Raw genomic sequence first — 18,037 nt, 5'->3', positions numbered from 1 at the left:
GCACCAGACCTGACCTCTGTTTCTCCTACCTGCTGAGGACAGAGGAAGAGAGTTAAACAAAATACTCTGATCCTTCCAGGAAATAAACATCTGGAGTTGATGGTCTTGCAGAGATGCTGAGCAGCTGCTTGTTTATTAATTCTCTGGAAATCTTTGTCTTGTTTCCAACAAAACACTTTCTGTCACAGTTTCACTACATTTCCCTAAGACTGGGGCACTGTTTTCCATTTGTATTCTCTGTTTCCTGGCCAAACATTGCATTACAACCAGAGAAAGCTTGCAGGAATGTAGCAGCATATTGGGGTGGAAAACAAACAGTCCAGGGATATTGCAAGTGTTTCCAAAACAAGCAATGCACCCTCAGCAGGGTCAGAACCAAAGTTCATCCGAAAAGGAACACAAACACTTGATGTTTGAGACAGCACAAAGAAAAAAATCCCATACAAAGCACTCTGGATTGTGGGGCAGGGGAGCTCCTGCTCACAGCACAAGAGGGGATGGAGTGTGTGCCATGTGTCTGCTGAGATCAGCCACGGTGAGGTGACCCCTCAGACACTCCACTTCTTCTCCCTGGGCAAATCTGTTTAATTAGGATACCAAAACCAACGAGAAAGGGATGCTTCTCACATGGCTGACTACTGAAGTGGAGCCTGTGTTTGTGGAGAATCCCACATTTTAGGGACAAAACACAGCATCCCCTCCCAGTGGGGAATTTCTACTTTGGCTGGCAAAAATCCCTTCATGTCAAACTGCGTTATTTTGGATGAGCAATTGCCAGTTTCTCACTCTGGGCTTTGATAGAATGTGATACATCAGACCTTGTTATGTTTATGTGAGCTGTTAAACTAGCACAGTTACCTGGAAATACACAACAAGGCTTATGTAAAATATTTGCTAATAATGTTACCAGTCCAGTAACATCAACTTGGAGTTTGGTGATCTTTCCTCATGCTCCCCAGTGATGATTTATATTTTTTTTCCCCGGACATCCCCAGGCAGCTCCAGCTGTAGGAGGGAAGGGAGCAGCCCGTCAGCAGGGCGGGCAGCGGGGGAGAGAGCACAGCTTCTGCATCCGAGAGCTGCTCAAAACTGGTGTCAAAGCCGGCTCCGGCCCCCCTCCGAGCCTCTTCAGGCGTTCCAAAGCGTTTGTGTCCCCGCTCCCCGCGGGCTGGGAATGCCGAGATCCCGGGGATGCTCCCGGGGATGCGCGAGCGGCGCGGGGACGCGCGGTGGCGCTGCGGCACCGGGAGAGACCGCATCCTCATCCTTATCTGCGTCCTCATCCTCGTCTGCATCCTCATCCTCGTCTGCATCCTCATCTGCATCTTTATCCTCATCTACAGCTTCATCCTCTTCCTTATCTTCATCTGCATCCTCGTCCTCGTCTGCATCCTCCTCTTCATCTGTATCCTCATCTGCATCTGCAGCCTCGTCTGCATCCTCATCCCCATCTTCATCCTCATCTGTGTTCTCATCCACTCTTCATCTTTATCTGTATCCTCATCCTCCTTCTCATCTTCATCCTCATCCTCACCTGCATCCTCATCCTCATCTGCATCCTTCTCTGCATCCTCATCCTCATCTGTGTCCTCATCCGCATCCTCATCTTCGTCTTCATCTGCATCCTCATCCTCATCTGCACCCTCATCCACATCCTCATCTTTATCTGTATCCTCATCCTCATCTGCAGACTCATCCTCATCTTCATCTGCATCCTCATCTGCAGACTAATCCTTATCTTCATCCTCATCTGCATCCTCATCTTCAGATGCATCCTCATCCGCATCCTCATCCTTGTCTTCATCTGCATCCTCATCTTCATCCATATCCTCATCCAAATCTTCATCTGCATCTTTATCCTCATATTCATCTGCATCCTCATCCTTCATCCTCACCCTAACTGTCCTCCTCATTCTCATCCTCCTCCTCATCCACATCTTCATCCTCCTTTTCCTTTTCCTCCCCATCCTCATTCTCATCCTCACCCTCCTTTTCCTTCTCCTTCCCAACCCTCCTCCCCATCCTCATTCTCCTACTCATCCTCCTCCCCCACAGCCCCCAGGGCAGCTACAACTCCATGGCATTTTAAGCAAGAAAATGACCAGTGCAAAAATGCTAATTTCTGCTTTTTTCAAGATTTTTTTTTTTTTGGCAGAAACACTGCTGGGAAAAACTGAACATAAAGTGATCCTTGAAAATAGCTGTGGTACAAATGAACCAAGTCCTGCCATTTGCCATTTCTGTAAATACAGACATAATTTTTTAAATTTTATTTCAGTTGATGGGCAAAGAGGATTTCCCCCCACCAATGTAAAAGGTAGAGATTTAGTTTAGACAAACATCTGAAATGGCACGTGAAGATTTCATGAAGTAACTGTGGCACATCTGAAGTAAATCTCAGTAAATTCATCCTCCCTTCCACAGTCTGTGAACTAAAGGGAGTTAAGATGGTTCTGTCTTCTCAGTTTGAAAAATTACAAAATTTATAAGTATGCTAGTTTCATAAAATTGGGGAAAAAACCTCACCCTATGAATTGCAAACAAAGATAAAAGCAAAAAATCATGAGTACAGACAGCTATGATTATGATAAATAAAAAAATAATATATTTGAAGTATATTAGAGAGAAACTACTTACTTTTCTCTTTTAGCAAACCCAAAATATTTCACAAAAAAGTATCATCAATATACTCTGAAGGCATTCTCAGGTAAGCAAGTGATCCTTTCCAGCTATGTGTTCCAGTCTCTCTGAAAAGTCTGCTCATTCCTGAAGGTTTTGCAGGCAATTCCAGCACCACATCACCCAAGAAGTTTTGTGTCTGACAGTAAAGAGGACCTAAAGCAGGAGAGCAAATTATAATAAATGCAACAACCACCTGGAGATGCTCATTTACAGTTACTCTCTCCATGTGCCATTCATGGCAAGAGTAAAGCCAAAACAAAACTTCAAATAAAACAACAAACAAACAAACAAGTAAGATGTGTTTAGGGATCAGAAGTCAGTATTTAAGATCTTTTTAAATACAACAGGGTTCATATGCCCCCTTTTTGGTAAAGCTCATCTTTTTGCTCAGATAAGTTGGTCACACTTTTCCAGCTAGGAACGACCACCCTGTTTTTTGAAAGTAAAATTAAACCTTGACCTAAACTGAAAGTAGCAAGCCCACACACCACCACCACCAACATTCTCTGTATTTAGGAAGCACTGGGATGCAATGAGCCCATCTGGTTTGTATCAACAGGCATTGGGGGATCATCTCCACACACAGAATGTCCCAGCCCTGTTCCACACAGGCAGGAAGGGTTTTACTGCACAGAATTGGGAGCTTTGTGCTGTTACTGAGCACAGCCCTGCCACACAGACCTTACCTGCTCACAGCTCCTGGGAGTGTGTGTGTACAGCCTGTTTATGGCACTGACTGTAAAAACAGAGGGCAAAAAAGGGCCAGATGAAGTCATTTTCTGTGCAGAAGCTCAGCCAGGTACAAGGTGGGCAAAAGGGATTTTTATCCTCAAATGTACTTCAGTCCTCCAGGCAGATGGCAGCTTTTGTACCAAGGAATGGGAGTGCTGAGGGAAAGAGATGAAGTGCAGAGCTCTGGGCTTTTCCCTTGCTTTCCAGAGCTCCAGAGGGACCAGAGGAAATTGGATATGAGCTGGCTGTTCTGGCTTATGCTGGTGATCAGGCAGGGACCAGGTGGCTCTTGTATTCTTAACCAAAAATATCACTTAATCCTTACCTTCCCCCTGAGCACTGGGGACAGGGAACAGAGCTGAGGCCAGCCCTTCAAACCAGCCACACTGATGCTCATGGAAGTGGGAACACCAGCTTTTTTTCCCATAAATATAAACCACCAAATGCCTCTCAGACACTGTTTGATTTCTGGGTGCAATTGTTTCTTCCTCTCCACTCCAGCTGGGCAGTGCATGAATCTGAATCAGACCAAAGGACTTCAAGCTGGAACAGAAAGTAGTCTCCTGTCAAAATCAAGCAAAGATATAACCTCAATATTACCTTTCAACTGGATTTGGAACAATTATTCATGCAAAAGAACTGAGGCTGTAAATTTGAGCTGCTTTGCTCTGCAGTAAGCAGAGGCTTGGGTTGGGTTTTTTTGTTGCTGTTTTGACTGTAACAAAGGAATATTAGATCATTTTGGAAATATGAAAGTCAGACACACATTTGTCATTGCCTGGTTGTCCTGAAGTATTTTGGAAAAGTAGAGTCAGACACAGAATATCATAAAACTCTTAACTAAGGCTGACTGAAGGGGCAAGGTGCCATAAGAGGTGGCTGCTCCTTCAGTTTTATTAGAAATTTTGCACAAATTGCATCATAATGATGTGGCCCTTACCCCTTTTTCTGTGTTGATTTATTCAAATCCGCTTTACTATCGAACTGCCCCAGGACCAGCAGCTCCTCAGGACAATACCCAACAATCAGCTTCAACAGAGAAACCCTCCTTAATGAGCATTCCCCCTTGTGATACTTTCCAGCTTCTCTGTTATGGACTTGTCCTTCTAGAATGGTCTTTCTACATTTCAGTAATATATTGTCCCCATCAACTTGCTGGCAAACTTCCTGCTTTTGATGTATCCAAAAAAAAAAAGGTTTTATTGCTAAATTTTGAACCCTTCCTCCTCAAAATCATTTTTGGCCAGCTTTATTATTGCTTCATGTTTAGCTTGCCAGAAGGCTTATTATCTTTTCTGCAATCTCCATTTGGACTCCACTTATTGAAGGGTGTCTTTTATACTTCTAATAACCTCCTTAGTTTGCTTTTAGCCATGCTCCTTTCCAGTCTTTCTTGTCCCTTTCTTGTCTCTTAGATTTCAGGAGTGTTGGAATAAACTCCAAACACACACTCTGAAATGAAAAAGAATGCAACTCCTTGAAAGAGGCCAGAATTATTATTTATTTTTATAGTGATTTTTCAGTGAAACTGAAAATTGTCCTCACCCTGTAGCAGAGAATAAGGTTCAAACTTTCTCCCTCTTAGACTCCCCCTTAAAGTCATCACAGTTTTCCAGGATGAAAACAGAAGAATCTGCAAAGCTGAGGGAGAACACCTTTCATGTGGGGAGCCACATTAGCCAGCAAGACTTCAGGGTGAGATGAAGTCCTTCAATATGCAAAATATCCACTGGCAGGTCTGAAAGGTTTAATCAGATCTCATGAAGCCATGCAGGTTCAAAGGATTTAACATTCCTTGGAAAAAGCCCTGAGCTGTTGATAGTGCAGGGAGCTCTGAAGTGAGTAATTCTCAGAGCACGTGCACAGGGCTGGCAGAGGCTGTGCAGACCCTTCAAACAGTGGTCAAGAGGGAATGTGTGATTTAGCAAATCAGTCAGGCAGGGAGCTTTCATCTTTGGAGTCCTGCTTTATGACTTACTTAGGGCGGTAATTATAAATGTCTTGGGTATCCACCCCTCACTTAATTAATCTCCACGCTCATGTGAAGTGTGAATCCAGATCTCAACCCAAAGCTCGCCCAGCACAGAGAGTGCAGGAGAGGGGAAGCTGCTGCAGGATTTACACAGGGTGGGAAGGTGTGCAAATACCTGTGCAGCTGAGAGCAGAGGATTTGCCTTTTTCCTAAAGCAGTGTCTTCTAGCTTTCAGGTTTCCCGAAACGCCAGCACAGCATAAGATCCCACCAAAGGAGGCTGTGCAGGTTTTAGTGCCCCCCTACTGAAATCCCCACTGCTGAAAGGAAAAGGAAGCTGAAACAGTAAGAAAGGTCACATGAAAGTGAGGAAGAACAGAGATGGAGGAAGAACTGGATGCCAAGAAGAGAAATACATAAAATAGAATTAAAAAATACAAAAATAGACACAGGCATGTCAGAGGCAATTAGATTTAAATGTTTCAGGACGTGGACTTTTCTCACAAAGTACATTAAGTGGGGAAACACTGGCAAACATGGTTTGTTTCACTGCACTACACAGAGCACTCACTAATTAAAAATAAATAAATCAAAACTCAGATTTCTCTGCACATTCTGGTCTTCTTACCTGTGTAACTTGATTTTTAAAGATTTTTGATGTCTTCTAAAGCTTTTTAAGTTACCATTCTATTCAACCAGCTTCAGCATGAACATTCTTCCTCTCTCATTAGTCTTGCACGTGAGTTAAAGATCTAATTCCATAATGAACTCATCAGGTTATGGGAGCTTCTACATCTATCATTTATGCAATCCATTTATTACTGAAAAGGCACACACATTATTGCAAAGCATTACCAACCACTGTAACAACCTCTAAGCATTTTTTAAGAACTTTATTGTTTGGTTTTTCTGCCCACAGTCAGGCTTTAATTAAGATTGCAGTTAACTGAGGCCTCATGGGCTATGTCTGGGTCATTTCCAATTTGGAAGCTCATCTGTGTCTCTATTCTGGATTGCTACAGCACAACAATTCTCAGAAGCTAAAATTTTCTAACCAGGGGTTATTACATGGAATATCTGACCTCTTTTTTCACACCTAAAGGATGGAAAAGCAATATTTCTCAGGTAATGCAATATTTTCCTGCAGAGCCACTGGATTTGCCCTGAAACTCAGGTGAAGATCATGCTTGATGAATAATCACAGATTCAACATCCTCAGTCCAACTTTGCTTCTGCTCAATATTTGCACCAGATAAAGTGAGGTTAAAAAATTAATTTGGGCAAAAAATAATTCTTCAGAATGAATATATGAATAGTTATATCATGAAGAGTTTTTTTTCTTGACTGTGAATGCATAAGTTTTACTACTCAGGGAAAGCTATGGCTCCACTATTATTATTTTAATAGAGACTAAAACAACATTTCCACTTTCTGAGCAGAACCAAATGTGTTACAGAGGCATCTGTTTATAGCTGTCAAAGGTCTGGCTTCTCAGCAGGTGTGAAATCACCAATAACTGACATACCTGCAAATTCCAGTCACGTCTTTTATATGGAAACAGTCTGGCTGATGCTGCAGAAGTGAAATGTAGACAAAAGGCAGGGGTTTTTCCACCAAAGACCTGGCTGGGTTTCAACAGATAACCTAGAACAAATCTCTTTTGCAGAAATACAATTACCATCAGAGCATAGTAAAAAATACATGTATTTGCCATATCGCCCTCAGGGTTGTTGCAATACTTGGAAACGTGCTGCTTAATAGCTTAGTACTGGAATTCAAACTGAGAGCACTTCTTTTTATTTCAGTAAGACTTCTGATTTGGCTTTGATTTCCTAACTTTTTGTGACTAATTTTTTTTTTTGAGCACTTGAGAATGGTATTTTTAGTTACTTCTTTTTCCAGTTAAGGTTAACCAAAACTTACCTTTCTAAATCTAATTTCTTCTTCTTGCTGCAAGCCCTGTGTGCACAGACACAGATAAAGGATCGTGGCTTCATCTCTCACGGACCCAAAGAGGAGCAGAGGAGCAATTTCACATGCCATTACCTTTAAGGCCTCTTTGGACACAAAAGCATCAAGCTGCAGCTGCATTGTAAAAAGCCAAAACGAGTCTCAATTTTTGTTTTACTTGGAACCCCGTGGACAATCTTTGGTTCAGACGTCAACCAGAGGAAGGATCACATAGTGACAGGACAAGGGGGAATGGCTGCAAATGGAAAGAAAATGGGTTTTGTTTGGATTTTAGGAAGAAATTCTTGTCTGTAAGGGTGGTGAGGCCCTGGCACAGGTGCCCAGAGCAGCTGTGGCTGCCCCTGGATCCCTGGCAGTGCCCAAGGCCAGGCTGGACAGGGCTTGGAGCACCCTGGGATAATGGAAAGTGTCCCTGCCATGGCAGGGGTGGCACTGGATGAGCTTTAAGATCCCTTCCAACCAAAGCCATTCTATGGCTCTGTGATCATGAATTCATTGCTCTTGCCATTCTACACAACAAGATAACACCATTCTATCACTTCATCTGGATAGCTAACCTGGCCTCTCACTCCACATGGGGAAAATATAAAGGAGACCCTCTTAAAAAATAAAACTTTCATACTTCCACAGCCCCCATGAAAGTTTGCTTTTTAAAAAATCTTTTTTGAGTCCACACCTCTGCCTGTTTGGGGGCACCCTGATGCAGGGAGAGAGGGGTGCTGCTGCAGGGTGTTAAGGGTGACAGCTTAAATAAGAGCCAGCACTAAGTAAATACTTTGACAGGCATTTCAATTGCATTTCTTTGTGATGGGGACAGACATCTGATGGCCTTATTTCCACATGAGAGAAACACATATTTTAATAAACCCAGTATTTCTCACCAGCAGGCTATGAATATTCAATTAGAAAAAAATTTTTCTAAAATATTTTTTATCCTGGCCTTTTTTCCTTCCATATAAAATTAAAATAAAAATGTGGGAAAATTCATAGTTGCTTGCTTTACATTCCCATTTTCTACATTTTCTATCTCTTTTGCTATGGACTTGCATAATACTAAAACTATTCAATAATCACAAGAAATCCTGTGTGGCAACCTCCAGATCTCATTCTCTAAATGCTCATCCTTAAGGACTTAAAAAAAGACCAAAAAGTGGTAGCCACGAGGCTTTATCTGTCCTGTCATCCTCTCCTGTGTGACTGTTTGACACAGAATAAAAGATGGTATAACCTGTACTAGGCTGACACCAGAAGAAGATTGAGCACAAAGTTAACCAGAAAAAAATTACTTTCATTGTTTTATCAGACCTGTAATCCTCCAGGACTGGAGGAGCACAAGAATTGGGGTCCCTGCTGGTGCTCAGCTGCTGCTCCTTAAGATTTATACCTGGGCAAGGATGACAGTTGTGTTGTGCCTCTACAATGCCAAATGAATATATAAATAGATTAAAGGACATCAATCTAGAATCCACCAGGAGCTACAGATATTTAGGGATTATTCTTACAGAAGTCAAGGGAAGTATTACAACAATTTTAGTGAATGTTGTACAAGATTTAAGGGCAGGGAAATTAAAGGTTTTGTTCCTGTGACTGCTTTACACCTATTCTGACTTCTGCTATAATGTTGGGGTTTTTTTCCCCAAGCATTTAACAGGCACAAATATTTGTATAGGTGCTACACAATTGTGCTATGGGGAAATGTTGAATTACAAACTAAACTTAGTTCCTGAGAAATTGTAATTACTGCCCAGGAGAGTGTGCAGCAAGAAGCTGCTTCCTCTCTGGTGTGGGAACCAGGAGTGTGCTGAGCACCTGATCAGAAAAAGAGAAATAAATCCCTCAAATTAAAAAAGGAAAAAGAATAAAATTCCCACAACCAGAGTACTCCCACAGATTCACACCAATATGTTTGGGATTTCAGAGTTCTGCACAGATGTCAGACAGGGAATTGGGATAAGAAGGACCAGTGCCTGGTAATTATGGTTACATGAGCTGACAGAAAGGAAATTTGAGTTTAGAAACTCTCTCCCAAACCCAGAAGCCAGCAGAACACCTCCTGTTTGTCGCAAGAAATCCCTTTTACTTCCACAGTATGGCTCCAGATAACAAAAGACACAAGCAAAGGGCAGGATCATGTCCTGCTTTTTCCTCAGTGATGTATCAGGAGTTCCAAAGATGTGCCACCATCACCTCAAAGGATTTTAAAAACCCTCATCTATATGTCCAGGCTCAAAGTTCCTGAGACATGCTAAAAAGTAAACCTAAAATCAATAAATGCTTAAGATTTTAATTTTCCCAATGCACTCACAGTTCATAAAATTCACTTATTTCAAAATCCATGGGAGGCGAAAAACTCTTTTCCAAGACAACTCAGGTGCAAAGCAGATTTCAGCCCATATTATGCAATTCATGAAGCCATGAATGCACAAGGCAATGTGACGCAATGTGTGGATGACAGCAAGAGCTGTGTGGCCAGCCAGAACTTCTCAGAAGCCAGATTTCTTCACCAGCCTGCAGTGAAGCCTTCATTCTTCCCATCTTCTACATCAGGTGAAGCCAGCCCAGAGAGAGCTGGAGATTTTGGTTACTGATGCAGAAACCAAATTTATTTCTCTCAAAAAGTTCTTCCATGTAGGTGCATTCTGAGCTGCAGCACCTACAGGATCACAGCCCTTGTGTGAGTTGCTGCTTTTCCCTGTGGTTGTATTGCAGGAGCAGCAGCAGCAGGGCTGTGACACAGCTGGAGACCCTTGGAAACCATTCTGATTTACTGGAGCAGCTGCTCACAGCACTGCGGAGCTGCCCCTCTGCGGACAGAAAATTCACCTTTCCTTTTCACAGTGCCTGGCTTCAGAAGCCCTGAAGGGCTGGGGGCTTTCCAAACACCCTCTGTGGAGGGTGGGGATGTGCAAAGGCAGCTCCAGGGCTCTCTGGGGGTGCTGATGCTGGGCTTTGCACCCAGCAGGATCCCTCTCTCCAGCCCAGCTCCAGCCTCATTAGGGACAAGTGCTCATTGTACCCATGCACAGTCACTGGGGAGGAGGATGCAGGCAAGAAAATTCTCCTTAAACCTTTGCCCCCATGACAGAGAATTTGCATATTGCCTGCCCAGGTGGAATTCTTAAGAGGTATTTGAACTTTTAACTAAGCAAAGTTTCCCAGAGAGCTGCAATCAAGGGAAGCATCAAGATGGAGGAGTCTCAGTGGTGGGGAGTAACTGGAGACGGAAAACCTGAATTTCCAAGCACAGAGATTCCTTATAGAGCAACCAAGCCACCTGTAAGGGCCTGTTCTCTAAATGTCACTATAATCCATCCAATATTGGCAATGCGATAATTCTACTTTGGCCATAATAAAAAGCACAACCTGGCTCATTAATTTCCTTTATCTATTTTTGATTCAGAAGCTGAGAGTTTCAAATGGACTGAGAACCTCAGGAGCACACATTTGCGACCTTAGGCAGCTCCAAAATCATGGAGCACATTGAATTTCTTGCTTTGCAGAAATTGGAAGGGACCAGGCTCTTTTGCACTTGTCCTTGGCACACTGTGAACAAGTGAAGCTCATTTGGCTTTGAGAGTGATACACTGGTTTTTAACAGCTGTCAAACTGTCCAGAACAGCTTTAAAGTGCACTGTAGAGCAACAGGATGAAAGTAAGTCACAATATATTCTCACAGAGCTGCAGAAGCTGTGATTTCATGTTCAATCTGTAAGTCTCAATTTCTTCAGAAGAAATGGATGTGAGTTCATTTCCTGGTCGTGCTAGTAAAGGAGCTCTGTGATTATAAGGCACAGGAGAGTCAGGGCTCTATAAATGTGAAGTAATAAACTTTCCTTGCCTAAATAACACAGGGGCTGTGTGTTCCTGTTTGAACTACACCAGTTAAAGCAGAGTGTAAGTTAATTCATCCAGGGGCTGCTACTGGACAAATTATACAAAATAATGACAAATGGTGCCTCACAAAAGGCATGGGCAGTGTGGACTCTCCTCAAACATGGAACTGCCTGCTTGTGGGAAGTCTTTAGATCTGATTAAATAATTTGTAATCTGATCAAATGGAAGAAAAGCAAGTTGCCTGGTGCTAATGACTATTTTCCCTTTCTTAACAGCTGACCCAACAATTGGGCACCCTTCTGGGCTGAGGAACAAATTAATATTCCTCAACTGACTTGAAGGCATTTAAAGACTGAAAAAGGCTGCATATGGGGATGCAGCTAAAAGTAGGTTAAGTAGTGAGCAATTAGCTGCAGATAAACCATGAATCAGTCTGGCTGGATGATAAACTGTAATTTCAGCTTTTGCCTCCTCAGTGTGTTTCACAAACACAATAGGCAGGCTCACACTGAAATGTGAGCAAAACATGACTCTTCTGTTGAGGGAACACATTCCATCCTTCCTTCCTGCTCTCTAGGAACCAGGGGGAAGGTTTGGTGGGGACACTTTCAAGTTTGCACAATCAAGCCTTTTAAAAAATCCAAGGAAATTGTTCACATCACCATGTGAGTGCTCCATTGGGAAAGGAAAAACATCACCAGTGTAATGAGCAGATCAGACTCTCTGTTTCATATTATGCATTGAAGCAGTGAACTGTCTGTCCATAAAATCTGATTGATGACTACTGAAAAGATGATGTCTTGTAGCTACAATATTTTTTTAAACTAAAGCTTGTTATTTCATGTTTCTCTATCAAGACTGGGGCTTCTTTAGTATTAAAAGATACAAAATACTTACCTCACTACCTGAATTCACAGAGTAAAGTTTCTACTGATGCTTGAAAAGGACCAGAGGTAACAGAGAAGTTCAAGAAATGCCAAATGAGGAAAACATTAATCTGGAGGATGCAAGAAAAAACAAAAGAAACCCTAAAAAACTCTTCAGATTAATCTTAGGATTTCTGCTACAAACTATTTAAATTGGAGTCATTTTAAGGTTCAACTCACTTGCACCCCTTGGTTTGAAAGACAGTGTCAGAGGCCTGTTCTACAGCTTCATTAGTAACAAAAAAATCTGATCAAACACCCTGGGTTACACTGGGGTCAGTGTTAAATGGAAGTTAAATGAGAAGAAGGTATAACCAGGGCTGTTTCAACCACTAACCACAACATCAGGCTAATCTGAGCAACAATTTTGTAAGAATTATCTAATTTTCTCATTTTTTAGTGGTTATTTATATTCTTTGGATGTAGAGACACAGGAGAAGTTCTAGGGGACCTGTTCACTGAGGCATGGTAAATTGTGATACATACTTCCAATAATTCTGTCAGCACTTCATGTGTGAAATACATCGCCAAATTGTGCATGTTTATTTCCTGCTACACACACACACAGAGGAAAAGGCCCTTTCTGCACAGATGGAGTTGGGGAAAGTACAAAGGGAAACTTTTTCAGAGATGCAGCTTTCACCTCTGCTTTTCTTTAGCCTCTCAAAATTCCATGGCTTGCTTTTCACCTCCAGCTGTCTTATTGCTCCTACTCCCATACTCCATGCACCTCCAAAAGCCACTAATGAAAGTTATTTATATTTATAGAGCACTGCACCAAGTCCTGACCTCTTCTCAGAGTTTCTCTGCATGCCAATGCACGGGCAGGGCTGTGGGATTTGCTGCAGGCTCAAGTTAACTCCACCTTCTCTCTAGCCATGAACCTGTATTTCCCAACATCTGTTTTCAAAATCAAGTCGTCTTCATCTAAATTGTGCTCTGGAACACATTCTGATAGTTAGATAGAGACAGGAGTGTTTTGGAGCTGGTGCTTCTCCTCACCACAGTTAACAACAATGAGGATAGCAGCAAAGTTAACTGGAATTTTTGTACCCTAGCTCTGGATGACCAATGGAAAAAATATCTCACCTGGACAGCATTTTAAGGAGGCATTCACAGAGAAATATAATAGACAGAAGTGCTCTTTGTGTGTTTGTTTTGTAGAAAGACCTTACAAAGTGTAATAAGCATTTAATACACATATTTGTAGAAGTTTACTATAGTTGAATAGAATTTACTTATAAAGGCCTGCAGTAACCAAAGCATTTCTACCTTCAGCAATGAAAGGCCAGCTAAGAGACTGTCAAATAACACAGAATGAAATAATTTCTGGTTTTAACCATCCTAGAGAGTCCTATGCATGTGATGTAATTCCCAGTTCAATTGCACAGAGAAACTATAATTTCCTATTAGAGTCCATGGGGCTGTTTGCATGCAGGTTTCCTTTCACAGACTCCTTAGCATAGCCAGAAAATTCATTTTCTCTGTGTAAATTACATGGTGAAGCTCTTTCCTCTGAAGTCATGTGATATCTGCCACCACAAAAAACAGCCTAACTCTTGTTTGGGAGCCTATTTCCTTTGCATATGGTTTCTGGATGGAGGCAAATATCACTGCACTATTTAACCAATGTATTGTCATACAGTGATTAATTTCTCCTTTATTTTCAGCATGAAAATCTGTGGCTCAGAACCCCATGTGGTAAAATAATAGGCTGAAAGATTAGCCACCACCACCATCTGTTACCTGTCCCTGACTTCACCCACTTTTTCAAGGGCCAGTTGCAATTTCAAAATCTGTCACTGAATGAGTCTATTTTCTTTCACCTTATTACCTAGATGACTTCAGTAATTCTGCCTAAATGGGGCCTGAAAAAGAAATGCTGGGAGCAGTGAACACAAGTAATATATTTGCATAATGCACTGGAAGAGGGAGTGCTGCGAGAGGAAATTCTCAGGGCTGGTGCCTCCCATCAGTGTTTACAGGAGGGTGAGTCCATTGCCTGCTCTGGAGTCACTCCAGAGAGCCATGAGAGAGAGAAATGAGGTTTTCAGCACCCCACTCCTTACCAAAGTCATCTGTTGTGGACAAAGAGTGAGAGATAATAACACAATTCTTTCAGTAGGCCTGTCTATCACATGCTGGTTTTGTTGGATATAGTTGAACTTATCATGTCCAAAACACAGGAAAGTAAAAGGGGTGGAGAAAGAAAGAAGGATAAGGAAACCCAAGCAAAAAGAGGAAACAGGAAAATATGAGGGGGAAATCAATAAGAAAAGTATTCTGTGATCAATATTCCCATTAATTCACAGACTGATTACGTTAATGTGCCCTGTAAGTGTGGCGTGCAGCCCCTCAAACACATGGCAACCTTTGCAGGGGAGCCTTTGCCTTTCCAGGGCTCAGCCCTGGGGCACAGCACACTCTGGCTGCAGAGCTCTGGGATGAGCAGGAATCACTCTCATGGATCAAGGTGAGGCCACCAAGCCTGAGAAGCAAACACACATCTAGCCTGTGTCAAATCCTACTGGAAGCAGCAAGAATCCATACTATCACTCTCTCCTTTTTTTTGTTTTGGGAGCCCTGCAAAGGCAGAAGCTGTGCCTCTGCATTTTACCAGCAGCAGCTTTGCAAACACTACTGCTGTTTCCAAAACAGAAGCAGAAACAAATGCCATTTCTTAAAACAGCCCTTTTTTTTGGTTCCATCTGAGCAGGAGAATAACTCTCACCTTTGTGCCTTTAGACAAAGTTGTGTTTAGAAGTGTCCTCTTCCTTCTCTCTTTCTGTGTGCAAGTTCTAGATGGGGTCCATGCTTAAGGCTGCAAAGTTTCCCTTATTAAAACTTTGGAACTATATGAACATCAATAAATAATTACACTTTTCTACGATATGTGTAAAATGCTAAGCATCTTTAGCAATGAAGTTTAGAATTTTTTAATTTTGAGTGAGCAGCTGCTTTATTCCAAGCTCTCTTAAATAACACTGATACTACAGCACCTGCCTGTGTTAATTCTCTTATTTTTACACAGACACAGAAAAATATTGAACTCAGCTGAATGAAGGCTGATGTGTCATGACTGCCCCACAAGCTGATTCACATCCCACTCAGTGCTACGAGCCACTGAGGTGTGAGCAGACCACAGCCACAAAATCTCACTTTAGTTTGGTTTTGTGTTTCCCTGCCTGGACCATTCCCTGTCAGCTTTGCTGTCTGAGTTGGATTTGGGGCATCCAGCACCGACTTCTGTGCTTGCAGAGCCCCGAGCCCATCATGGGGACCCCACAAACAAAAGCCCTGCAGAGACACATCACGCCACGGGCAGGGAGCTTTGTGCTCTGCCTCCATCCCTCGGATTGCTCTCCCAGGGATGCCAGGCCAGATTCCCAGTGGGAGCAAACAGCCCAGCCTGGCTGTGCGCGACAGAGCTGCCCCCAAAATGAGCTGCTCGTGTTTATGAGCAGCAACAGCCTCCGTGTCACTCTCACTCCTGGCTCAGGAGACCACAACTGTTTGACATAACCCATGTATTTGTTATTTTAGGGGGCTGCTTGGGAGGAGATGGCAAAGGTTTAGGAGTCAATGATCTCCATCAGCTCTACAAACAAGGCAGGACTGCTGGGCTTTGTTTTCTTTTGGGAGCTCTCCAAGCATCAGTACTTTGCAAAGTTACCCCCATAGGCAACTCAGAGTCTGTTTCAAGTTAATGTGCTTTGTTTTTCAGGCCACAAATAAAATCAGAACAAAGCAAAAGTTCACGTTTGTTTGAAAACAACCCAAATTGTGTATCGTGTGAAAAGAAAGGTAAAAAGAGGGTCAAGGAAGCTGGGAGTAGAGAGGGCATGGGATAGAGAAAATCTCTCCAGAGGAGGGAAAGTGGTTTATAATACATAGGAAAAGAATACACTGAAGAGAGAGGAAAAAGATAATAGTGAGAAAGTCTGCATGAAAATAACTCTGAAATATTGTAGTTCTCTTTTTCCTAGTGAGGTTCTGGTCTCACTCATAAGAAGGTCACGGAGACTGAAACTACTCTCGTATTTCCATTGTATTAGAGACACATAAAGTAGATGACATCAATAAAACCAAGATACCAGGCCAAATCCTGCCCTTGATTACAGTCATTCAACTAATTTAAGAACCTTGTTCAATGTAACCTTTTAATTCTCTGATTCCTGAGTAAGCCAGAGCAACAATGTAGGACTTGCATTAATCAGGCATCAAACACACTCATACCTTTGTTAAAACAAACTTAGCCATAGAAGGATTTAGAGGGATTTTTTTCTTGGTAACAGCTAAGATCTGTTTCCAGATCTGTGAATGTGATGCTGTGACAGCTGATTTTCCCCCTACCTTTATGCTTTCATGCCACAGCTGTTTTCTCAAGGATGGCACCAGAGTTAGGCTGCTCACCTGGTGCTTGGAAGATCTATTTTTACAATTCTTGGATCAGTTTTTACACCTCCACCCCTTCAGAAATACTGGATGAATAAGGAGACAGTGGTCCTCACCTGTCAGATGGGGAATTCATTTCCACACAACAAAAATAGGCCAAAGGAAAAGGATAAGGGTATGCCTCAGTGCTGAGCTCTTTTCTGGAGTGACAGGTTTTCTTTCCTGTGTTGGATTTGTGAAGTCACCCTCAGAAATTTCCATTGACTGCCATGGCAACTGCACTGGGCCAGTAGTAGCCATAGTGATGCCAGATGGTGAGAAGTTATGCATATGACTGCCACAGAGAATTGCTCACTGAATGCTAAATTCAGATGAGTGCACTGGATCCAAAGTAAACAGAACAGAGCACAAATGCAGGCAGGGAACAACTTGCCCCCAGTGCAAAACCTGTTAAAAATAATACAGATATTTTGTGAGAAATTAAAGCAGAGAAAACCATGCTCATTGGTACAACCACTGATATTCACTGTCAGTAGGGTAGTTTCACCCTATCCATCACTGGGCAGGTTTATCTTGCCATGAAAAAGAGAGAAAAAGAGAAGAAAAAAGGCCAGAAGAGCTGATTTGACTAAGATGACTGCTGAGCAGTAGAACTGGCAGGCTCAATGAACTCTAAATAAGAGATGAAAGCTTTGCAATCCATGTCACCACCCTAAGACTGGCTTCAAACCCATGGTGACCCACGGGCATCACAATGCATGGATGAGGTCTTGGTATCCTCCTGCCTTTATGTTCCTAATCCAATTAAGATCTGTTGTTCATATCAAGCAATTAAAAACCCAAACCTGCACTCTCAGAGGGCTGGAAGACATGAAAAAAACCTAAATCTCATTTGTGACATGGAGAGCAATTGTGTCCTTGTCGGAAGCCTGAGATTAAGAAGGCCAAGACTTCCCTCCTGCACAGCTCTAACAGTGAACCTCAGTGCCTGGATATTACAAGGAGAAATTCCATGAATGTGTTGTCACCTGGGATAAGAGAGGTGGCAGAACAGACAGAAATTTTTATTGCTCCTGTAAGGTGTGAGTCTACTGTTTGCACTATATCTGTTTGCTAATTTTTTCTCCCCAACTTAGAAAACTGCTTATGTAGAAAGCACAATAAATGTAGGCTTCAACATGCAGGGAAAAAACTGGAATTGTCCAGTTATCTCCTTATCCAAAAATTTTATTTCCTCTGCAAGAGAGAAAAAAAACCCCTTTGCCTTTTAAAAGGTCCCTCAATAGAAACAACAAAGAGATGCAACTGAAAATCAAAGCAACATTTTAGATAGTTTCCTTTCATGACAAAGTTTCAAGGTTCTCTGTCAAGAAGCAGTGTCAGGCAGGGAGAAAAGCATGCAACACTCTTCTCTTTGATGATTTAAAAAAATAATAGAAAAAGGGCCATTTCAGTAAAGCTGCAATAAGAAAAAAAGGAAGTGTTACCCACTGTGGATGCTGATAAAAGCAGCCAACATGGTGAGA

Source organism: Zonotrichia leucophrys, chromosome 1, assembly GCF_028769735.1.
Source record: "Zonotrichia leucophrys gambelii isolate GWCS_2022_RI chromosome 1, RI_Zleu_2.0, whole genome shotgun sequence".
In the NCBI taxonomy this organism is placed as follows: Eukaryota; Metazoa; Chordata; class Aves; order Passeriformes; family Passerellidae; genus Zonotrichia; species Zonotrichia leucophrys.
The sequence above is the reverse complement of the archived record's forward strand: the minus strand, read 5'-3'. Positions refer to the sequence as shown.